Raw genomic sequence first — 25,334 nt, forward strand, 5'->3', positions numbered from 1 at the left:
CTTGATACCTCAGCAGTGAAAGGCTACCAGTCCTCCATGCACTCATGCAGTGAGAGGGACAGGATGGACAAACAGCCTATCATTGCAGGGCCTTCAGGAGATGTTGGCACACAAACTGCATACCATCCAGCTTTCCCAGTCTCCTGAAGCCCCCAGAAGTGATAAGCTGCTTGTCCTCCCTGTATTTCTGAAGTCAGGAGTGCAGGTAGGACAAACAACCTATCACTGCTAGGGCTTCAGGAGACTGTGATAGGTGGGTGCCAGCTTCCCCAGTCTCCTAAAGCTCCAGCAGTGATAGGCTACTTATCCACCCCGAACTCCTCATTGCAGCAGCACTACCATGCCCTCTTTTTTACTCCTACACTAATGTTCCCCCCCCCCCCCACACACACACACTCTTCCCTAAGCCTGCAATAAATAACTCCCTCCCACTCTGCACTAACTATTCTCTGCACCTGCCTGCCGGACAGTTAAATGATACTTTACAATGATAATGGTCCGGTGGCAGAATGTTTAACACTCCCAGACAATTTTTGTAGCCCAAATCTAACATAACTGCATACCAAGATTTGCACACAGCATTATTTCTTTTTGCCAATGAGTGTATGTGGGTGCCAGAAAACTAGGGAGATTGCTTTGGGATTCTCACAACATGACAGAACTAGCATCCGCATTGACGGTGGGGGATTTTATGGCCATGATTGGACTTCTCTCTGAGCTCAACCACTGACAGCAGATACAACTTTTTTATTGACGCTCTTATTGCTGTTACGCCGAGCGCTCCGGGTCCCCGCTCCTCCCCGGAGCGCTCGCTTCACTCCCCCCGCTGCAGCGCTCCGGTCACGTCCTCTGACCCGGGGCGCTGCGATTCCGCTGCCAGCCGGGATGCGATTCGCGATGCGGGTAGCGCCCGCTCGCGATGCGCACCCCGGCTCCCCTACCTGACTCGCTCTCCGTCTGTTCTGTCCCGGCGCGCGCGGCCCCGCTCCCTAGGGCGCGCGCGCGCCGGGTCTCTGCGATTTAAAGGGCCACTGCGCCGCTGATTGGCGCAGTGGTTCCAATTAGTGTGTTCACCTGTGCACTTCCCTATATCACCTCACTTCCCCTGCACTCCCTTGCCGGATCTTGTTGCCATTGTGCCAGTGAAAGCGTTCCTTGTGTGTTCCTAGCCTGTGTTCCAGACCTTCTGCCGTTGCCCCTGACTACGATCCTTGCTGCCTGCCCCGACCTTCTGCTACGTCCGACCTTGCTTCTGCCTACTCCCTTGTACCGCGCCTATCTTCAGCAGCCAGAGAGGTGAGCCGTTGCTAGTGGATACGACCTGGTCACTACCGCCGCAGCAAGACCATCCCGCTTTGCGGCGGGCTCTGGTGAAAACCAGTAGTGGCTTAGAACCGGTCCACTAGCACGGTCCACGCCAATCCCTCTCTGGCACAGAGGATCCACTACCTGCCAGCCGGCATCGTGACAGTAGATCCGGCCATGGATCCCGCTGAAGTTCCTCTGCCAGTTGTCGCTGACCTCACCACGGTGGTCGCCCAGCAGTCACAACAGATAGCGCAACAAGGCCAACAGCTGTCTCAACTGACCGTTATGCTACAACAGTTACTACCACAGCTTCAGCAGTCATCTCCTCCGCCAGCTCCTGCACCTCCTCCGCAGCGAGTGGCCGCTCCTGGGATACGCTTATCCTTGCCGGATAAATTTGATGGGGACTCTAAGTTTTGCCGTGGCTTTCTTTCCCAATGTTCCCTGCATCTGGAGATGATGTCGGACCTGTTTCCCACTGAAAGGTCTAAGGTGGCTTTCGTAGTCAGCCTTCTGTCCGGAAAAGCCCTGTCATGGGCCACACCGCTCTGGGACCGCAATGACCCCGTCACTGCCTCTGTACACTCCTTCTTCTCGGAAATTCGAAGTGTCTTTGAGGAACCTGCCCGAGCCTCTTCTGCTGAGACTGCCCTGTTGAACCTGGTCCAGGGTAATTCTTCCGTTGGCGAGTACGCCGTACAATTCCGTACTCTTGCTTCAGAATTGTCCTGGAATAATGAGGCCCTCTGCGCGACCTTCAAAAAAGGCCTATCCAGCAACATTAAAGATGTTCTGGCCGCACGAGAAATTCCTGCTAATCTACATGAACTTATTCACCTAGCCACTCGCATTGACATGCGTTTTTCCGAAAGGCGTCAGGAACTCCGCCAAGATATGGACTCTGTTCGCACGAGGCGTTTCTTCTCCTCGGCTCCTCTCTCCTCTGGTTCCCTGCAATCTGTTCCTGTGCCTCCCGCCGTGGAGGCTATGCAGGTCGACCGGTCTCGCCTGACACCTCAAGAGAGGACACGACGCCGTATGGAGAACCTCTGCCTGTACTGTGCTAGTACCGAACACTTCCTGAGGGATTGTCCTATCCGTCCTCCCCGCCTGGAAAGACGTACGCTGACTCCGCACAAAGGTGAGACAGTCCTTGATGTCTACTCTGCTTCTCCACGTCTTACTGTGCCTGTGCGGATGTCTGCCTCTGCCTTCTCCTTCTCTACAGTGGCCTTCTTGGACTCTGGATCTGCAGGAAATTTTATTTTGGCCTCTCTCGTCAACAAGTTCAACATCCCCGTGACCAGTCTCGCCAGACCCCTCTACATCAATTGTGTAAATAATGAAAGATTGGACTGTACCATACGTTTCCGCACGGAGCCCCTTCTTATGAGCATCGGATCTCATCATGAGAGGATTGAACTTTTGGTCCTCCCCAATTGCACCTCGGAAATTCTCCTTGGACTTCCCTGGCTTCAACTTCATTCCCCAACCCTGGATTGGTCCACTGGGGAGATCAAGAGTTGGGGGTCCTCTTGTTCCAAGAACTGTCTAAAACCGGTTCCCAGTAACCCTGGCCGTAACTCTGTGGTTCCTCCAGTAACCGGTCTCCCTAAGGCCTATATGGACTTCGCGGATGTTTTCTGCAAAAAACAAGCTGAGACTCTACCTCCTCACAGGCCTTATGATTGCCCTATCGACCTCCTCCCGGGCACTACTCCACCCCGGGGCAGAATTTATCCTCTCTCTGCCCCAGAGACTCTTGCCATGTCCGAATACGTCCAGGAGAATCTAAAAAAGGGCTTTATCCGTAAATCCTCCTCTCCTGCCGGAGCCGGATTTTTCTTTGTGTCCAAAAAAGATGGCTCCCTACGTCCTTGCATTGACTACCGCGGTCTTAATAAAATCACGGTTAAGAACCGCTACCCCTTACCCCTCATCTCTGAACTCTTTGATCGCCTCCAAGGTGCCCACATCTTTACTAAATTGGACTTAAGAGGCGCCTATAACCTCATCCGCATCAGAGAGGGGGACGAGTGGAAAACGGCATTTAACACCAGAGATGGACACTTTGAGTATCTGGTCATGCCCTTTGGCCTGTGCAACGCCCCTGCCGTCTTCCAAGACTTTGTCAATGAAATTTTTCGTGATCTGTTATACTCTTGTGTTGTTGTATATCTGGACGATATCCTAATTTTTTCTGCCAATCTAGAAGAACACCGCCAGCATGTCCGTATGGTTCTTCAGAGACTTCGTGACAACCAACTCTATGCCAAAATTGAGAAATGTCTGTTTGAATGCCAATCTCTTCCTTTTCTAGGATATTTGGTCTCTGGCCAGGGACTACAGATGGATCCAGACAAACTTTCTGCCGTCTTAGATTGGCCACGCCCCTCCGGACTCCGTGCTATCCAACGCTTTTTGGGGTTCGCCAATTATTACAGGCAATTTATTCCACATTTTTCTACCATTGTGGCTCCTATCGTGGCCTTAACCAAAAAAAATGCTGATCCCAAGTCCTGGCCTCCTCAAGCAGAAGACGCCTTTAAACGACTCAAGTCTGCCTTTTCTTCGGCTCCCGTCCTCTCCAGACCTGACCCTTCCAAACCCTTCCTATTGGAGGTTGATGCCTCCTCAGTGGGAGCTGGAGCTGTTCTTCTACAAAAAAATTCTTCCGGGCATGCTGTCACTTGTGGTTTTTTCTCTAGGACCTTCTCTCCAGCGGAGAGGAACTACTCCATCGGGGATCGAGAGCTTCTAGCCATTAAATTAGCACTTGAGGAATGGAGGCATCTGTTGGAGGGATCAAGTTCTCCTGTTATTATCTACACCGACCACAAGAACCTCTCCTACCTCCAGTCTGCCCAACGGCTGAATCCTCGCCAGGCCCGGTGGTCTCTGTTCTTTGCCCGATTTAATTTTGAGATTCACTTTCGTCCTGCCGATAAGAACATTAGGGCCGATGCTCTCTCTCGTTCCTCGGATGCCTCAGAAGTTGATCTCTCTCCGCAACACATCATTCCACCTGACTGCCTGATCTCCACTTCTCCTGCCTCCATCAGGCAGACTCCTCCAGGAAAGACCTTTGTTTCTCCTCGCCAACGCCTCGGAATCCTCAAATGGGGTCACTCCTCCCATCTCGCAGGTCATGCGGGTATCAAGAAATCTGTGCAACTCATCTCCCGCTTCTATTGGTGGCCGACTCTGGAGACAGATGTTGTGGACTTTGTGCGAGCCTGCACTATCTGTGCCCGGGATAAGACTCCTCGCCAGAAGCCCGCTGGTTTTCTTCATCCTCTGCCTGTCCCCGAACAGCCTTGGTCTCTGATTGGTATGGATTTTATTACTGATTTACCCCCTTCCCGTGGCAACACTGTTATTTGGGTGGTCGTTGATCGATTCTCCAAAATGGCACATTTCATCCCTCTTCCTGGTCTTCCTTCTGCGCCTCAGTTGGCTAAACAATTTTTTGTACACATTTTTCGTCTTCACGGGTTGCCTACGCAGATTGTCTCGGATAGAGGCGTCCAATTCGTGTCTAAATTCTGGAGGGCTCTCTGTAAACAACTCAAGATTAAATTAAATTTTTCTTCTGCATATCATCCCCAGTCCAATGGACAAGTAGAAAGAATTAACCAGATCTTGGGTGATTATTTGCGACATTTTGTTTCCTCCCGCCAGGATGACTGGGCAGATCTCCTCCCATGGGCCGAATTCTCGTATAACTTCAGGGTCTCTGAGTCTTCCTCCAAATCCCCATTTTTCGTGGTGTACGGCCGTCACCCTCTTCCCCCCCTCCCTACTCCCTTGCCCTCTGGTCTGCCCGCTGTGGATGAAATTTCTCGTGACCTTTCCATCATATGGAGAGAGACCCAAAATTCTCTCTTACAGGCTTCATCACGCATGAAGAAGTTCGCGGATAAGAAAAGAAGAGCCCCTCCCGTTTTTTCCCCTGGAGACAAGGTATGGCTCTCCGCTAAATATGTCCGCTTCCGTGTCCCTAGCTACAAGTTGGGACCACGCTATCTTGGTCCTTTCAAAATTTTGTGTCAAATTAATCCTGTCTCTTATAAACTTCTTCTTCCTCCTTCCCTTCGTATCCCTAATGCCTTTCACGTCTCTCTTCTCAAACCACTCACCCTCAACCGTTTTTCTCCCAAATCTGTTCCTCCCACTCCTGTTTCCGGCTCCTCGGACATCTTCTCGGTCAAAGAAATCTTAGCTGCCAAAAAGGTCAGAGGGAAAAATTTTTTTTTTAGTGGACTGGGAGGGTTGTGGTCCTGAAGAGAGATCCTGGGAACCTGAGGACAACATCCTAGACAAAAGTCTGCTCCTCAGGTTCTCAGGCTCTAAGAAGAGGGGGAGACCCAAGGGGGGGGGTACTGTTACGCCGAGCGCTCCGGGTCCCCGCTCCTCCCCGGAGCGCTCGCTTCACTCCCCCCGCTGCAGCGCTCCGGTCACGTCCTCTGACCCGGGGCGCTGCGATTCCGCTGCCAGCCGGGATGCGATTCGCGATGCGGGTAGCGCCCGCTCGCGATGCGCACCCCGGCTCCCCTACCTGACTCGCTCTCCGTCTGTTCTGTCCCGGCGCGCGCGGCCCCGCTCCCTAGGGCGCGCGCGCGCCGGGTCTCTGCGATTTAAAGGGCCACTGCGCCGCTGATTGGCGCAGTGGTTCCAATTAGTGTGTTCACCTGTGCACTTCCCTATATCACCTCACTTCCCCTGCACTCCCTTGCCGGATCTTGTTGCCATTGTGCCAGTGAAAGCGTTCCTTGTGTGTTCCTAGCCTGTGTTCCAGACCTTCTGCCGTTGCCCCTGACTACGATCCTTGCTGCCTGCCCCGACCTTCTGCTACGTCCGACCTTGCTTCTGCCTACTCCCTTGTACCGCGCCTATCTTCAGCAGCCAGAGAGGTGAGCCGTTGCTAGTGGATACGACCTGGTCACTACCGCCGCAGCAAGACCATCCCGCTTTGCGGCGGGCTCTGGTGAAAACCAGTAGTGGCTTAGAACCGGTCCACTAGCACGGTCCACGCCAATCCCTCTCTGGCACAGAGGATCCACTACCTGCCAGCCGGCATCGTGACAATTGCATACAAGTTAGTGGCAACTATAGAGAATCACAGGGTTAAAATAGAGTAAAGCCATATACAGCACTCTGTCCTGGTTACAACATAATTTGTGAGACTGTAAGACAAGCCCTATTGATGATTTTACTTTAGAAGTGAATCCTTTAAATGGTTCCTGTCATTTCAAACAACTTCCCACTATCTGATAGTCTCTGTAAATTCTAACAAACATTTAAATAACCTCATTAGCCAAAAAATGACTCCTTACCCCAGAAAAACAGCTTTAAAGTATTGGCCACATCTTTGCCATCTGATATCTCCTGCCTGTTGTTGGGGAACTTCTGTCTCTAGTGACAGGTAGACCATAAAAATTACAGGAAGTGAGGGTGGGGTTTAGCATGTACTATGTACAGGAAAAAGAGAGAATCTGAAAATCCTTGGCTGTGTACCTACAAGCTGAGCCAGTCTGTCTGCTAAAGATGATCCACACTGTTCCTGGAAGGTAAATCAAAGCTTACCTCTCATCTCTCACAACCCATAAAGCTGATGGCATCTGGTCTGTGTAAATACCAGTGTATTTACTACTGTCTAGTCTGAGTACTATAATGAGTGACCATAGCTATATCTATAGTCTTTTCTTTAAATCTTTAGCTGAACTCTAACAACTTAAGGAGAATCTGACAGCTAGTTCACCCACACTAAACCCATACATACTACACATGGTTATTGTGCAGGTGAACAGCTGTAAAATGAGGGGCTGCTCACTTAAATCCGTTGGTTAGGTGCAGAATTATGCTTGTAAATAGTTTTATTCCTAAAGCATCCCAGCGTGCATTGGAGGCAGGGAGCCAACTGGCCGAGCACCCCTGTCTTCTCCATATTCCCCTGTTGGGCTTCCCCCTTCATTATTATGCTAATGAAGGCTGCGGGTTGTGCTCTGCTCCCTGGGTTAAGGGTACATTCACACAAGCTGATTTTTTTGCGGGTTTTCCGCTGCATATTTGAAATTGGGCGGGCTCTTCTCGGCTGTCCGCAGCAGATTTTCCGCGGCGTAATTTACGGCGTAATTTAATCCGCCGCAAGCCCCATTGAAGTCAGTAGGGACTGCAGCGGATTTTCCGCAGCGTAAATTCCACTGTGGAAAATCTGCTGCGGACAGCTGAGAAGAGCCCGCCCACTTTCAAATACGCAGCGGAAAACTCGCAAAAAAATCCGCTCATGTGAAGTACCCGTGCAGGTGAACTAGCTGTCAGATTATCTTTAAATGAGCATTCCAGTTTTTCAGAGGATAAGTGCCTGATTGTGGGGGTCCGACCACTAGCACCCCTGCAATCTCCTGCCCCGTCCCACCTCTCCCCATGCACGTAGTGGCCATCGCTCTGTGCACGGAGCTATGTCGCCCACCGCACAAAGCAGTGGTCGACACACCCCCTCCCTGCCCCTCTGTGGGGGAGCCAGAGGTAAGAGTGTTGTATCTCCAGTAGGGATCGACCGATTATCAGTATGGCCGATATTATCGGCCGATAATCACGATTTTGGGTATTATCGGTATCGGCAATTACCTTGCCGATAAGCCGATAATGCCCCCCGCATCGCCCCCACCGCACCGCGAACGCCCCCCCCGAACCGCCGCACCGCGACCCCCCCCCCCCCGACCCACAGAACCGCGTCGCACACCCCACCGTAGTGCTGGGCTGTATAACGGTATGGATTTTTGCCCATACCGCTATACCGGTCGGGCCCCTACCCCACCATCCGAGACAATAAAAAAAATTTAACTTACCTGTAATGGGGGGGGGGGGTTGGGTCCGGGCCATCCATCCTTCCTGTAGTGTCCGGCGGTATTCCGGGTGGAGGGTGAACCGGTCTGGGCTGTCCTTCTCCGGGGGTCATCTTCTCCACTCCGGGCAGGCACCGGCCTAGTACGCACGGGCGTCACTGCGCAGCGGCGTCTATGCTGCGTTACTAGGCTGGAGCCTGCACGGAGTGGAGAAGATGACCCCCGGAGAAGGACAGCCCAGACCGGTTCACCCTCCACCCGGAATACCGCCGGACACTACAGGAAGGAAGGATGGCCCGGACCACCCTGACAGGTAGGGGGAGAGAAGCGGGTGGTGGCGGCGGCGGCCTATGGCACCGCAAAAGCCACTGCAGTGCATTGATTTAAAGCGCCCGCTTTAAATCAATGATCTGCAGCCGTGTCGAGGGGGGGAAATAGCCGATACCGGAATATCGATATAAGTTATCGGCTATCGGCCCTAACCTCCACCGATTATCGGTATCAGCCCTAAAAAAACGATATCGGTCGATCCCTAATCTCCAGCTCTCCCATAGAGATGTATGGAAGGGGTGTGTCGACCAATGTTCTGTGCATGGTGAGAGCCGGGGCGCTGAGCAGGCGATCATGGATGGTCCCAGCTGTTGGACCTCCCTCCATCAGGCACTTATCCCCTATCCTGCGGATAGGGAATACATTATAGACTAACTTTACTGCACCTGCTAGGTCCCTAAGGAAACCCTGGACTAATTATCCCTAGCAGAAAAAAAAAAAGGCACTAGATCCAGAGATAAAGAATAAAATTTAAACACAGATATCAAAACCTGTGCAAAGGAAAAGTTACTGAGTTGCCCATAGCAACCAATCAGATCACTTCTTTCATTTTTAACAAGGCTTCTGCAAAATGAAAGAAGCGATCTGATTGGTTGCTATGGGCAACTCAGCAACTTTTCCTCTGGACAGGTTTTGATAAATCTCCCCCAGAAACTTTCAACAGGAAAAAACTATTAAAACAGTATCAGCTTAAAGAAATACCAAAAGCAGAATAATGCATAGAAAAGCAAAGTGCAAACTGAAGAACTATGAACAAGACTAGAAAGATACAAGATACTAGAAAGATACACCCCCCCCCCCCGGATGAAGGTCGCAGGACCGAAACACGTGTTGGGGTGCAGACTCTTTTTCTGGCACCTTTTCACTCCAGTTGTGGTTGGTATCTTTGCTATTGAGGTGGCCCAGTACGGGACATGTTACCCCGTACCTTTGCTGTCCTGTCAGGCAGCCTCCTTCAGTGTCCCCAGGACCCCTTGCACCTGTTTCCCCCCCTGTACACATGTTCTGCAGTGTATTGTATTATAAAATGTTTTGTATCTTTAAGAGTTATGCCATGTGATTGTTACCCAGGAGGTATCAGTGACCAGGTGATCCCAAGAGTGACCTATGGGCTCCCTGCTAGTCTCCCCCATATAAGCCCTGGGTGGAGCTTCTCTCTCTTCTGCTGAGGTCCAGTGCAGTCGCCTAGTGTGTGTCCAGAGTGTTGGAGACCTCAAAGTCCAGTCCTGCAGCCACCATCAAGTCAAGTAAGATAAAGTCACAGCTTTATGAGTCATGTCAGTCCCTGTCATCTGTCAAGTCAGCGTGGTCTGCATTCAATTGTCCAGTCCTACTACAAGTCTCAGCAATCCCTTAAATGGGCACTGTCATGAAAAATAATTTTTGATATGTTGTAGTACTCAAGTACTACAACATATCTCTAATATACTTTTATTAAAAAAAATGCTTTTAAAACATTTTAAAAGCAATTTGAAATTCGGCCACTAGGGGGCGCCCTCCTAGTGGCCGAATGCAGTGCGGAGTGACGTCACTGCAAAATTCCGACTGATTCCGGCAGGGCATCAGTCGAAATTTTGCGCAGGCGCAGTAACAGCCAGGGCTCCGCATCGGCTTCCCGCACTCGCCGACGGCCCTGCTGCAAGGTGCGGGCGGCGCGGGGGGTTGGCTGCTACAGCAAGGTGCGGGAAGTGCTGCTCCAAGGTACGAGGGGGATGGGGGGAGCTGCTGCAAGGTGCGGGGGGATGGGGGGCGCTGCTGCAAGGTACGAGCGGGATGGGGGGCGCTGCTACAAGGTACGGGGGAGGATGGGGGGCGCTGCTGCAAGGTACGGGTGGGGGGGGGGGGATGGGGGTTGTTTGGGTTTACTTACCGAGCGGCAGGAAGAGTCTCCCCCGCACCCGTCCCTCCCGCCATTGTATGTGGAGTGTATGGGGAGTGTTTAACAAACCAGGGTGACTCCAGCTGTTGCATAACTACAACTCCCAGCATGCATGTACAGCCATTGACTGTCTGGGCATGCTGGGAGTTATAGTTTTGCAACAGCTGGAGGCACACTGATAGGGAAACATTGATGTATGGGGTGTATTGTGTGTATATGTATTGTATGTGATGTGTGACATCGCATACAGTACTGTACATTTCTTTAAATACCTTCAGGGGAGACAGAATGTCCTCCATTACGATCCTGCCGACTACAGCTCTATAGGAAAGGAAGGGGAGGGCAGCCAGCAGCTCATTGGATGCCTGCAGCAAGATGCTGCAGGCTATTGGCTATGGCTGCACTGGGGGGGCGGGGCTTACACGGAGCTCACAGTGGAAGCCTGCGTGAGTTAGCAGGACAGCATGTGAGTAACAGGAGGCAGAACGGGGCACACGGGGCACATTAAACAACTATCTGTCAGATGCTGAAGTTGTCAGCGCTGTCAGATAGCTGTTTGTACGATGGACCCGACACACAGCAGCATCATATGTCGAGGCTGCCTTCAACATACGATGGGCTCTGAGAAGCCATCATATGTTGAAATGATCATATGTCGGGGCCATCATAAGTCGGGGGGTCACTGTATAGACTTTACCAACTGTCTACCCTCAGTAAAGCTACCATTGTCTGTAACTTGGCGTCGGAGTCTTTATTGCCCCCGTGCCTAGCCCAGGATCCAGCAGTATACCTTCCGGAGGTATCGAGGATAAACCACGCCCTGGCATCATGAATACAAGGGGTAATACCATTGGCCCCTAGGGTAACAACATCTGCCCTCATCACACCCTGTTACCACACTATATACCATTGTTGGGGTGTATACTGTCTACCTGCTTGAGCGCTTGCACTTTAGAAGGCCTCTGTAGTTGTCTATCATTGTAGTTTACCATCTATTTACATTTGCACATCTGGATAGACCACCACTCTGTTTACATATATTCGTACATTGCTGCAATGGTTTGTTCATTATGGTGGAGATTCATCAAGACTTTGGTAGAGGAAAAGTATCCCAGTTGCCCATAACAACCAATCAGATTGCTTCTTTTATTTTTAAGAGGCCATTTTAAAAATAAAAGAAGCGATTTGATTGGTTGCTGTGGGCAACTGGTCGACTTTTCTTTTGCACATGTTTGGATGAATCTCCCTCTATATGTATATTACATCTAGTCTCGGGGTTACCGCCCTTTTCTGATGCTCTTTTCTTAATTTTTATATGTATTTTATGTGTATGTTGAATTTTGAATAAAGATACTACCATATTTTTTCATGATTTTCTTGAGTAGCTCAATTTTTGGGTGATTATATGATTATAGGAGTCTATGCTTGGCTATATTATTACCTGTTATTATAGATATTGACATGGGATCATAACTTTTGGATATATATATATATATATATATATATATATATTTATTTATTATTATATAATTATATGAACTAGTTCTAACATGTAACTATTTTGTATTCAATGACGGGTTTTACTTGCATACATCAGGTACCGCTATGGGGACAAACAAAGCGCCCACTTATGCCAACATGGTCATGACTGGGATTGAGGAAGAGTGTGTCTATGTGTCCCATGTGCTGGCGTGGTGGCGATACATAGACGACATCTTCCTCATCTGGACGGGCACAGAACATAATCTACACGAGTTTCTGACTTTTCTCAATGGGCATATACAATTCACCTTGACCTACTCAAAACACTCAGTTACATTTTTGGACACTCTAGTCATCGCACAGGATAGGGGACTCAACACTGACTTGTACATAAAACCCACTGACAGAAACTATATCCTAAGATATGACAGTCACCACCCACGTTCCATGGTCAAATCCCTCCCAAAAAGCCAAATGTTATGAGCTCTCCGTATTGCGAGCTTAAAACACAGAGTAGAACCAGCATTGGACCTGATGGTCCGCAATTTTGCTCACAGGGGCTACCCCAAGACCTTAGTCAGCAGACACAGAGAAGAAGCCTTAGCACTTAATTGTGATCAGCTATTACATCATTCGGGAAAAAAGAACCCTAGAAACAGGGTCAGCTTCGTATCTACCTACAGTAATAAGGCCAACTCTGTAGCCCGTGCCATAAACCGACACTAGCACATTTTAAAAAGCAGTTTCCCCGACATAGACACATTTCAACAGAACCCTTTAATGTCCTTCCGTCGCCCCCTGAACCTACGAGATAGACTGGTTAAAACAGATGTGACCACTGGCAGGACAGATCAACAACAGAGGTACATCACTGTACAAAATAAGGGTAGTTTTCCCTGCAGGAACTGCATAAATTGTACATGCAAGGACAAAGGTCCAAAATTCATACATCCCACTAATCGTAAAGAGTACAACAAGTGGTATCTGACATGCACGTCTGATCATGTTGTCTACGTTCTGTCATGTCTGTGCAATCTCCTCTATGTGGGAGAAACGACACTCAAATTTAAGACAAGATTCAACCAACACAGGTATTCCATCCGCAAAAAGCGGATGGATTTACCTGTGTCTAAACACTTCACTAACACAGGTCACAATGAGAATGACCTACGATTCACCCTTGTGGACCATGTACCTATGTCCAGAAGAGGGGGTGATTAAGTGAGTAAATTAAAAAGGTGCAAACTAAGTTGGATATACGAACTGGGCTCTCTGCGCCCCTCTGGTTTAAATGTGGACTTTACTCTCACACAAGGCATCTATGCACTGTCTAGATAAACATGATATCCTAAGATCTCATATTTAGGAATGCTAAAAGTGACCCATGTATTAAACATATGCTCACCCTGTCTTCTTTTTCATGCAGATCCAGAACGGGGACACTGATCAGGCATCACTATATACTACGAATGTACTTGTTCATCTGAACAACCTTTATTTTTGGTGTGTTTTTTTTGCATATACCCCATGTGGTTGAAATGTGGCCAATCCACAATAATGTACTTCATGTCTGTCCATCTTTTGACAAAGCACCAGCATCCTCCAGTTACATCACTGCTTATTAGTCTTAGTTCTAAATTCAACAAACACCTGCTACACACACTTGGATGCGTGCGTGACCATGTGAGCGCGTATGCAGATTAATACATGATACTACATGTGCCTCTGTGGATGTATACATACCACGCTACACATCTTCTTCTGGGTTTACCTAGACCACAGGACCCGGGCTCTTCTCCACATTCTCTACATTCTTCTTAATATACACTTTCGCATACACTCTAGCTAATTCACACATTCATATATTTTCCACACACACTTCAGATATTTACTTATACCTGGACACTATGGACTTCACACTTTAGGTGGAAGCTTTATTATGTTGCATTACATCGCCTAGTTACACATCACTATGATACACAACAATACCTTACTCTCTTATACTATCAAATACACTTGTGACAGAGAACAGCGATACCAGCCACAGATCCCTTAACCATCATGTCTGCCGGGGGCCTCATGGAGACACATGGCGCATGCGCATCTCGTACATCTTTTCTCCCTTAAGCAACATGGCGATCGCGGGTTCCGACAGCACAGTGAGTGTGCACGGACCGCGAACAGCCAGCGGGACAGCTTCTGCTAACTAGTGATTGGCCACACACCATCCAAGCATCGGGACTTGTAAAGCTGTGTACACACACAGCGTTCAACATGCTCTCACCATTTGGCGCCTTGTAGTGGAGAGTGTTTTGATCAAACTCCCCTTCCCTCCCCCACTCCACCATTTTTTAACCCCTCACCTGCACGTGTAATCATTAACACTTAGCAGTATTATGTACTTTATTACCCTTTTGAAGTACACTGTATGGTTTCATTTTAAGTGAATGTATAAGCCACTTTCACTATGCATATGTACCTATATATTTCTAATTGTGTGTAATTTGCATCATGAGTGTGCTTCACATAAATAGAAGCACTGTGTGCCACTTTTGTATGCTTGATAAAGACTGTGCAGATGGTCGAAACGTTGCATCCCCTCTTATGAGGCAATAAACCTTGGAAAAAAAAAAGGAGTGCTGTAGGATACATCATTTATTCTACTAACTACTGCCGCCACCAGCCAGGGCTGCGATTGGGCCCGCTTGCACCCTCTACACCGTGGACATTACATGGTGTGCTGCACCTACCTACTTATATGTATATATATATATATATATATATATATATATATATATATGTATGTATAGGGCCGGCCCTACCATGGGGCCAGGTGGGACCATTGCTCTTTTTTTTATTTTGGGCCACCGCAGTCCAGGCAGGGCCGGCCTTGGCTGCCGCTGCACCGCAGCTCACTGTTGTAAAGCGGCCGCGTCGCAGACTGTACTGCTTAATAGTCATATAGGCCGGCGAGCCAGAGGAAGCGCCCACGTGCGCGAAACTAGTTGCCGCCCCCCCCCCTGCACGCCCCTTGCCTGCTACCATCTCCTGCTCCCTGTGCACCTGGTCGTTGTAACCTGTACAGCGCTTGAATAAAGAAAACTGTTTTCGTCTCAGCAAACCATTCGGGTGAGTGCGTTTTCCTTCATGTCTACTTACAGTATTTTATTAGTATGATATATGTATTTTAGGAAAATGTCTTGTATATATTGTATATATTTGTTTGTGTGGAGGAATGAGTGTGGGTTGGACTGGTGTTGTATTTTATGCTATGGTGTTGGTTTTATGATTCATTATATTGATATGTTCTGTCAGATATGCTATGTTTATGTTTTGTACTTATTTATTCTTTTGTTTAAAATTTTAATTAAAGATTTATAGGCTGTAGCTTAGGATCAGTAAGGCTAGGTTCACACTATGGAATTTCCACCTGCAATTCCACTTTGAAATTGCAGGCAGAAATTCCGCTTACCAAAATGTATAATATAGTGAATGGGTTTCCGTTCACAAATTCACACTTAAGAATTTGTGAAGCGGAATTTGTGAACAGGAAATCCATTTGAAAATTTCCGCCTGAAGAATGGCGTTGCTCATTCTTCAGGCAGAAATACTTGTGGAACACATTGCAGTCTATTGGAGACTCAGTCAGACAGATTCAGTCGGTGCTGGCCGCACTCGGAATCTCTGGGCAGAAATTTTCTCCTGCCTGAGATTCCGCAGTGTGAACCTAGAAGAAGGGTCTTTTCACAAGGCAGAATTTCTGCTTGCCAATGACTTCTTCAGCCTCAAATTAAAGCCCATAGACTTCTATGGGATTCCGCACTCCCATTTACACCTCTGAATTACCCGCTTGTGGAATTCCAGAAGTGTGAATGGGATTGCGGAATCCCATAGAAGTCTAAGAAATTCTGCCATTGCTTCTCGGCCTTTTGGCTAAGATTAAGTGTAGTATCTGTTCTTATCAGTTTAAACCCTTAAAGGGGTACTCCGGTGAAAACCTTTTTTCTTTTAAATCAACTGGTGGCAGAAAGTTAAACATATTTGTAAATTACTTCTATTAAAAAATCTTAATCCTTCCTGTACTTATTAGCTGCTGAATGCTACAGAGGAAATTCCTTTCTTTTTGGAACACTGATGACATCACGAACACAGTGCTCTCTGCTGACATCTTCCGCCCTTCTTCCTGTATGCAGGCGGAGTGCAGGGCAGGGACGGTGTGAGGTGAAATTTTGCACGTTTGCATGGGTCGCAAAATTCCACCTCACACCGGCTCTCCTTGTCAGTGGGAGTAGCCTGACGAAGACGCTGGCCGGCAAAGTCAGGAGCGCGCCTGGCAGGGATGCGCGCACAGCGCTCACTCCCGCCTGTCTGATTGGCAGGTGACAGCTGCGCTGAGTATCAGATTTCGGACTCAGCCGCCAGGCCGGCGTGAGTCCGAAATCACCAAAAAAGGGACTCCTAGGGAGACCCCTAGTGGTCAAAAGTTTAAACACCAAAAACACGTAGAAGAATCTTTTTTTTTTTAATAGAACCCTATTAGAAAAGTGTTCAATATATTATAAACTATAACATATAAAAACATTTTTTGATGAGAGGTACTCTATAACAATTGGCACAAAATATATACATTATAAACTTTACAGTTTAATAGTAGATATTTTTTTTAACATTGACAACCTGTGTACATCGCACCTCAATCACAATGACAATGTCTACAGAAAAGCATTACGATGGGATGTGAGTTCCCCGCAGCTTATCGTCGAATTGTTTCGCAGCTGGCAGTCAGACGGGCATTGTGTTCTGCTCAAACCTGGATTGGCAGCTGCAGGGAAGGAGAAATGCAGCCTGGCAGCAGTCACACCATGCAATTTCCATTATCAGTTATTTTTCTAATATAAGGTCTGGGAAGAGGGACACTTTATACCCTCCATATACAGGAATTAAAAAGCATGTTTAGGTGTAACTGGCATGTTTTATATCAGAATTGTATGAACATCAGTCACATCTGTTCCTGTAGTCTTGGTGTAATTGTACTTTACATTTAAGGGGAAATCATGACCTTTAAAAGGGCACTTCTTGTGTCTGAAAGTTAAACATATTTGTAAATTACTTCTATATAATAATCTTAATCCTTCCAGTACTTATTAGCTGTTGTATGCTCCAGAGGAGGTTGTGTAATTCTTTCCAGTCTGACCACACTGCTCTCTGCCGCCACCTTTTTCCGTGTCAGGAACTGTCCAGAGCATGAGCAAATCTCCATAGCAAACCTCCCCTGCAATGGACAGTTCCTGACACAGACAGAGGTATCAGCAGAGAGCACTGTGGTCAGACTGGAAAGAACTACACAATTTCGTGTGGAGCGTACAGCATCTGATAAGTACTGGAAGGATTAAGATTATTATATAGAAGTCATTTACAAATCTGTTTAACTTTCTATTTAATTTTAAAACATTTTCTTCCACCACAGTAACCCTTTAACTGTATGGAAGTGGATGGTGCTTGGATGTGATACACAAGAGGGGCTCAGGACAGGAAATCTCACATATACCTGTACAGCTGATTCAAGACTAGGCATTGATCAAAGAACTTAGAGGACCAACCAAAAATTGATGGGAGTTGTAGTGCTAGGAAGCATTCTTAGACAGTACCTGGAGCTGGAAGCACTTTTCTTACCACAGTAGCGAACGTATAGTAAAAGTTCTATATTTGCCATCCATTAAGGGTCACATACATTATATCACAGATGACTCCAGTAACATACCAGCCGATGTTTAGCCCTGACAGCCGCACACCGCAGATAAATAAGACGAGCGGCGCCTCACAGATTATGATGACTATATAATTGGCTGAGGTCTGTAATTATTTATTACCGCGGAAACTGAGCCGAGAGGTGAAAACAAACTGTATCAGCAGGTGCCTGCGAGGAGATATGTGCAGAGATATTACTCAGCTTTCCCTTCTATTACAATGTGTTCCATTGGTGAGAGGCAGAAACAACTGTACCCTCTGCTAACGTCAGGCGCCAACTCATCTGGAAAACTGCAGCATAAGCCAAATGATCTACATTCACAAGCTGGGAAGAAGATGTCTAAGGCTCACATATGTGACTAATAATAATTTATCAGTAATTATATGGACTGTACTATTGTTGGTGCAATCATTGTGGCGGCCAAGGAAGGTTCGGGACAAAGGGTTGGCTAGCGATGGGTGTACCGTGTAGTCCTTGGAGAGTTTTGGTCTTTTTTCTTTGCTATTAGATGGCTAGAATCTATGGAGGAGTCCACTCTCCTGTAGGAGGTGCATTGATAGAAAAAAAGTTGTGGTGAAAACTTCCAAGGGTAGGAAAACATCAGACCCTCTAGTACTCAATGGCCTAATGTTGTCTCTGACCTTTGCTATGGCGCCCACACTCTACTGTGTACTGGAGACTCATCTATGACCCAACTACCTACGGAGAATCCATATCCACATTTTAACACCAGAGAGGAATAGGTAGGTAGATGTGGCAAATGAAAACTCCCAACCACAATGGTCCTTGTACCAATTGGGGCATCACCAGTACCAACCACAGTGATCAAGTGTATTCTTCACTACCCAAGTGCCAACCACAGTAACCAAGGTTGTTCATATCATAGTGGCAGACCATGCAGTTGCTATGGGGCCCTTGGAGAGAGGACACCATCCTGGTTGGTCCCATTTCTTTTTTCTATTAGTAAGAAACCGAAATGCCGAACTCCTCGCTCCAGGGAAATGCTTTTTAAGCAAATTAACAGGGGGGGGGGGGGGGGTATTGAGCAATAGGACATTGAAAGCCAAGGGGAAATAAACCCCAGACCCTTATAGAAGGCCCATTCCAAGATTTGCTATGGTCTTAGGCTATTGTATGTATAGTACTGTTGTATATTAAAAGAGCTAATCTATACCCAGTCACCACTGATGGAATCGGGAAGGGGTGGGATGGGGGGGGGGGGGGGGGGGGACCATACAGAATGTTTTAATAAGAAATGGGGGCCCTACATTAATTAAGCAACATTTTCTCTACTCGATGGGATACTTGATTAGTAAATCAAAGAAACTTTGTTTATGGTCACTTTTACATACGGAGTGAAAGGGCCAAAACTGGAAGGGGTACTTCACCCCTAGACATCTTATCCCCTATGCAAAGGATAGGGGATGTTACGCCGAGCGCTCCGGGTCCCTGCTCCTCCCCGGAGCGCTCGCGGCGTTCTCCTATCTGCAGTGCCCCGGTCAGACCCGCTGACCAGGAGCGCTGCACTGACACTGCCGGCGGGGATGCCATTCGCATAGCGGCACGCGCCCGCTCACGGATCGCATCCCAATCCACTTACCTGTCCCGGTCCCCGGCTGTCATGTCCTGGTGCGCGCGGCTCTGCTCTCTAGGGCGCGCGCGCCAGCTCTCTAAGATTTAAAGGGCCAGTGCACCACTAATTGGTGCCTGGCCCAATCAGTGTAATTAGCTCCCACCTGCTCCACGCCTTTATAACCTCACTTCCCCTTCCCAGCATTGCGGGATCTTGTTGCCTTGTGCCTAGTGAAAGCGTTAATGTGATTGCCTTACCAGTGTTTCCAGACCTTCTGCCGTTACCATTGACTACGAACCTTGCCGCCTGCCCCGACCTTCTGCTACGTCTGACCTCGCCTCTGTCTAGTCCTTCTGTCCCACGCCTTCTCAGCAGTCAGCAAGGTTGAGCCGTTACCGGTGGATACGACCTGGTTGCTACCGCCGCAGCAAGACCATCCCGCTTTGCGGCGGGCTCTGGTGAATACCAGTAGCAACTTAGACCCGGTCCACCGGTACGGTCCACGCCAATCCCTCTCTGACACAGAGGATCCACATCCAGCCTGCCGAATCATAACAGGGGATAAGATGTCTGATTGCGGGAGTCTCGTAGGAGGCTCGTGATGTCACAGCCATGCCCGGCTCGCGACACCACGGCCATGCCCTCTCAATGCAAGTCTATTTGAGGGGGCATGAGTCATGAGCCTCCGCATCGCCAGTCATCCGACACGGAGCAAAGATCGCTCCATGCACCAGGTGTCTGGTGTGCCGCAGCAAAGATTGCAGGTTGTTTCCAGCGGCGGGACCCCCAACGATGAGACATCTTATCCCCTATCCTTTGGATAGGGGATAAGATCTCTTGGGGTGGAGTACCCCTTTAAGACAGAGGGGATAAGTAATTTATGTGAATATTTGCAGTGTGATGTAATGATAAATTCCAGTAATATGGCACTAGAAAAATACAATAAACATAAAAAGGCGTAAAAAAACAAGAAATCATAAGAAGCCCAAAGAACAGTGAGCGAAAATACCACTATATCAGGAAAAAAGGAAGGCAAGCATCCAATGTGCGGCAAGATCCATTTATAATAGATATTGGAATTCCTGCAGAAGTAACCTGATCCTGACCTTCCTTTGTATCGCCTTGTGCTGTGATTGACTGTTCTCTCGTGAAGTCTCTATCACAATAAAAGTGAATTAGAGGCCACCAGAGACGGGTGGTGGAGAAGAATGGTTCTCAGTTATCAGGCTTTTAGCACACAGTTTAGCCCCGTGGTCACAACTATCGTAGGTAGGAATAATATATGGGAGCATTTGCTTCTCCACTTCTAGTTATAGGACCGTGACGAAAGTTCAAGTGCTCGGCTACACCTCCTGCATGGATCTACATGGCGGCATTACTCTTCTGCTGAGTAGATTTCATTTGGGTATTGCATATATATGAATCCCCCAGAGAACTGATTTATAATGAGTAATTTCTCATTACATCAACTCATATAGGATGGAAAGCAATATTCTCTATAGGGTGTAGCATATAGAATGAAGATTGGAAATGAGAAATGTCTCATTGCCCAGTGGGGCATGTTCACACAGTCAATACATGTAATGGGGGCAATTACAATAATAACCTTATATCAGGGGATTGACATTCACACGTTACCCCACATCCAGATCCAATTCTACCATGATCTTAGCTCTTAGTGTTACGTCGTTCTTCTTTTACGTCTGTTTTCATCCTGTTCCTTCCACCTCTCAGTCTCCTTCATTTGTCCTCTGTCCTTCGTCATTCTTCTCTTTTCCATATCTTAAAGTGACACCAGTTCAAGTGCCCCCTATCTGAGCTTAATCCAATTTCTCTAATGTCCATGTTACCATTGGTTTTCTGTTATGGATGAACTTTCAGCCTCCTGACATTTGTTAAAGGGGTTTTCCGTGATAAGAATATCGATGGCCTATTTCCAGGATGGGTCATCAATATGAAGTGAAGGCCTGTTTAAAGGGGCCTGTGACTGGATGAGATCAGCAGCCTCTTCTTTGTTCACCTCTTTGTACCTCTACACGCTGTACACTTGATAGTGGGTGTGTATTATAGCCCAGTCTGATATTGATCGGCCATCCTGAGGACAGTCCATTAATATTCTTAACTCAAAAAAAAACCTTATCTGGTGGCTCACATACAGAGGCAAACTGAATTCTGCTTTCTTCTTCGTGCATTGCGCTATTCTGGCCAAAGGTCCTTGACATACACTGACTTCCAGCCTCATCAAGAGCCGGTATGCACCGGGGCTGGGGCTCTTTGTCATTGGGTGAAGTCAGGAGCACTTAGGCCATGATTACTGGTACGGTTTAAAGGGGTATTCCGGTGGAAAACTTTTTTTTTTAAATCAACTGGTGCCAGAAAGTTAAACAGATTTGTAAATCACTTCTATTAAAAAATCTTAATCCTTCCAGTACTTATTAGCTACTGAATACTAAAGAGGAAATTATTTTCTTTTTGGAACATAGAATTCATGACTGACATCATGACCACAGTGCTCTCTGCTGACATCTCTGTCCATTTTTGGAACTGTCCAGAGCAGCATATGTTTGCTATGGGGGTTTTCTCCTACTCTGGACAGTTCTTAAAATGGACAGAGACGTCAGCAGAGAGCACTGTGCTTGTGATGTCAGCAGAGAGCACTGTGCTCGTGATGTCAGCAGAGAGCTCTGTGTTCCAAAAAGAAAACCATTTTCTCTGTAGTATTCTGCAGCTAATAAGTACTGGAAGAATTAAGATTTTTTTTAATAGAAGTAATTTACAAATCTGTTTAACTTTCTGGCACCAGTTGATTAAAAAACAAAAAAAGTTTTCTACTGGAGAACCCCTTTAAGGTCTCTTCAAAAATCACTTTGTACCTAACCAATAAGGTCCTTTAGAGGTTCCCCAAAGATAAGATGATCATGGGAGCACAAAGGAGTATTACATATTTCCCTTTAAAATCAGTTGGCTTACTGTGACTTCATACTGCAGGATGGAGAATACTCTTTGTATACGTGCTGTTCTCTGGTAATGATGGGAGCTCTGCCTTCGTTTAAAAAAATAAATAAAAGGAGGAGAAGAAGAAGATAGCTCCACTGATGACCTGGCCTGACTATGAAAGCTCCACTCTTACTGTACTAAATGTAATAGCTCCACTGATGACCACCATTCTTACAGGAAACTACTGGTGATGAGTAGTGTTGCTCGCGAATATTCACAATGCAAATTTTATTCGCCAATATCGCATATTCGCGAATTCGCAAATATTCGCGAATATAGCACTATATATTCGTAATTACAAATATTCGTTTTTTTTTTCACAGTACCCATCCCAGTGATCACCCCTCTCTGCTTCCAGCTTGTATGGTGTAAAGAAAGCTCTAATACTACTGTGTGAGACTGGCGTGCGAATTTTCACATATGCGAAAATGTGCATATGCTTATTTTCGCATATGTGAATTTTCGCTTATGCTAATTTTTGTATATGCTCATTTTCACATATGCGAATTTTCGCATAGGCGAAAATAAAACGTGAATATTACGAACATGCAAATTTAGCGAATATATGATGAATATTCGTCCATATATTCGCGAAATATCGCGAATTCGAATATGGTCTATGCCGCTCAACACTTGTGATGAGCGGCAGGGGCCATAATCAAATTCGCGATATTTCTCGACTATATGGATGAATATTCGCTATGTTCGTATAATGCCCATACGCGATTATATCTTTCAGCTAACTGACACTATACCCTACACTAGAACCAATCTGGTAAACTAACCTACCCTATCTTTTTAAACATATTTTTATTGTTTTTTTAAACAACTTGAACAACAGACGATTAACAACATAGTAGGCCTTCCCCCTCCGCCGTCATCATAGTCATGCAAACATTATAAGAACTGAAACAAGTAGGATCAATCCAAGAAGGGAGACCCACCCTGAACGACAATACAAAAGACCACACTGAAAAAACACCATCCACACACACACATCCAAACACACCCCAGGAGCTCCTCCCAACCCAATTTAACCTACCCTATCTAACACTAAGTATCAATTCAGTTTATAATTTTATTTGCTTTAAAAAAAAAAAAACACACAGGACAGCACAGACAGTGTTCAATCTCCTCTCACAACGACATGAAACTGCAAAAAAAAAACAAAAAAAACGCTGCTGGGAAGAATCTTATATAGTGAAGGGGTGGGCAACTTTCCTATTGGTTGCTAGGGATGTTACTAACCTCTGACAACTGTATTTTCATCCTTCTCATTGGCCCACAAGCTAAAAGAAGCGAGGGATCAGCGTCCTCTGGAAGTGCCGATATTTGCGAATATTCACATATACAAAATATTCACGCTCCACGCCGACTCACATAGTGCATAATATTGGAGCCTTCTTTGGACAACAAGCTGGAAGCAGGGAGGGATGATCACTTTTTTTTTTTACACAATTCACATCGTGATGTGTACTGTGAAAAAAAAAAAAAGGAATATTCGTCATTACGAATATATAGCGCTATATTCTAAATATTTTGCAAAATGAAGTGCCGATATTCACTGTAAAAATTTGCATTTCAAACCTTCGCGCTCAACACTAGAAACTAACCACTCTAATGATGGTTCCAACGAGGACCTGACCTAAATGTGATAGCTCCACTGATGACTGCCATTCTTACAGGAAACAACTCACTACTTACTATAATGGTCAGTAGAGAAACAAAAGGGACCGGCACTGGCACTCCCCGGTGATATTATGTGGTAGGATACTGAGATGGTGATATCTGATATTGTAGGCTGATCGAGGGTGCTATTCATCAGAAATACGTGATTCAGAAATCCCTATAGAAAGAAGGCTGTACAGCACTCACCAGATCGTTGCCGAAGAAGGTTCTTTATTAAAGGGTATTAATTATAGATTAATGTATGCAGAATAACTTTCCAATTGCATGTTATTAAAAAATATGCTTCTTTCTATTTAATTTTCCACTTTGACAAAATGACCACTAGGGGTCTCCCTACCAGTCCTTTTTTATAGATTTCAGACTCATGCTGGAGTCATAAATCTCAGACTTCAGCCGGGACACAGACAAACTCCCTGGCAGGGAGCAATGCTGAGCTTATCTGTGTCCCGGCTGCAGTCTGAGATTTAGGACTCCAGCATGAGTCTGAAATCTATAAAAAAAGGACTGGTAGGGAGACCCCTAGTGGTCATTTTGTCAAAGTGGAAAATTAAATAGAAAGAAGCATATTTTTTAATAACATGCTATTGGAAATTTATTCTGCATACATTAATCTATAATATATTAAAAAAAAATTTGGATGAAAGGTCCCCTTTAAATTCACAGGAACATTACAGCAGCGACAGGGAAGGGAAGGTGAACGCAAGCGTTCACCTTCCCTTCCCTGTCGCTGCTGTAATGTTCCTGTGAATTTAATAAAGAACCTTCTTCGGCAACGATCTGGTGAGTGCTGTACAGCCTTCTTTCTATAGGACTTACTCTAATGGTAGCTCCACCGAGGACCCACACTGAATGTGAAAGCTCTACTTATGACCATCATTCTTACAGGAACTATTCATTCTAATGATAGCTCCACTGAGGATACTGACTGAATGTGATAGCTCCACTGATGACTGCCAATGGAAAAAGAAAACTACTCACTCTAATAATAGCTCCATTGGGGACCCAGTCTGAATGAGGTAGATCCACTGAGGAACACATAAAACTACTCACTCTGATCAGTGGCTTTTATCTTAGCTCCTACCAATCAAAGTGAAAGCCCCTATGGCCTCCATTTTGTTTTGCCAGTTGCTGTTTATGGACTAATTCTATTTGGATTGCTTAGCAAGAACTATACTGCAGCTTGTTATAGTAGTTCTGGAGGTTAGAGCTGACCCATATGGTCACCATTAAATTATGATCCCAAAAACACAATTTTATCCAGGGACATACTGTAACTAAAATCTCCTGGTCCCTTATACAACTTTCGGATATAGAACACTGTTCCAAGACGAAGGAAATCAACCTGACATTGTGAATGAGAGAAGTAGTTGTAGATCAGATCTTTCAAGAGAACTTGTCTAAAATCTAATTTTGCGGCTTATAAATATGAAGTTTCTAGTAATACGACTTTGGCGTTCCAAGAAATATATCTCTGCAGTT

General features: G+C 46.5%; 1 protein-coding gene and 1 pseudogene across 7 annotated transcripts in view; one reads left to right on the forward strand and one right to left on the reverse strand.

Moving 5' to 3' along the window:
* GRIK1 (glutamate ionotropic receptor kainate type subunit 1) overlaps nucleotides 1-25,334 on the reverse strand; it is a 512,490-nt gene that overhangs the window by 349,079 nt on the left and 138,077 nt on the right. The gene's annotated exons all lie outside the window — the stretch shown is intronic.
* On the forward strand, nucleotides 15,761-15,924 carry LOC130360137 (U2 spliceosomal RNA; annotated as a pseudogene).

Source organism: Hyla sarda, chromosome 2 (assembly GCF_029499605.1).
Source record: "Hyla sarda isolate aHylSar1 chromosome 2, aHylSar1.hap1, whole genome shotgun sequence".
NCBI classification, from domain to species: domain Eukaryota; kingdom Metazoa; phylum Chordata; class Amphibia; order Anura; family Hylidae; genus Hyla; species Hyla sarda.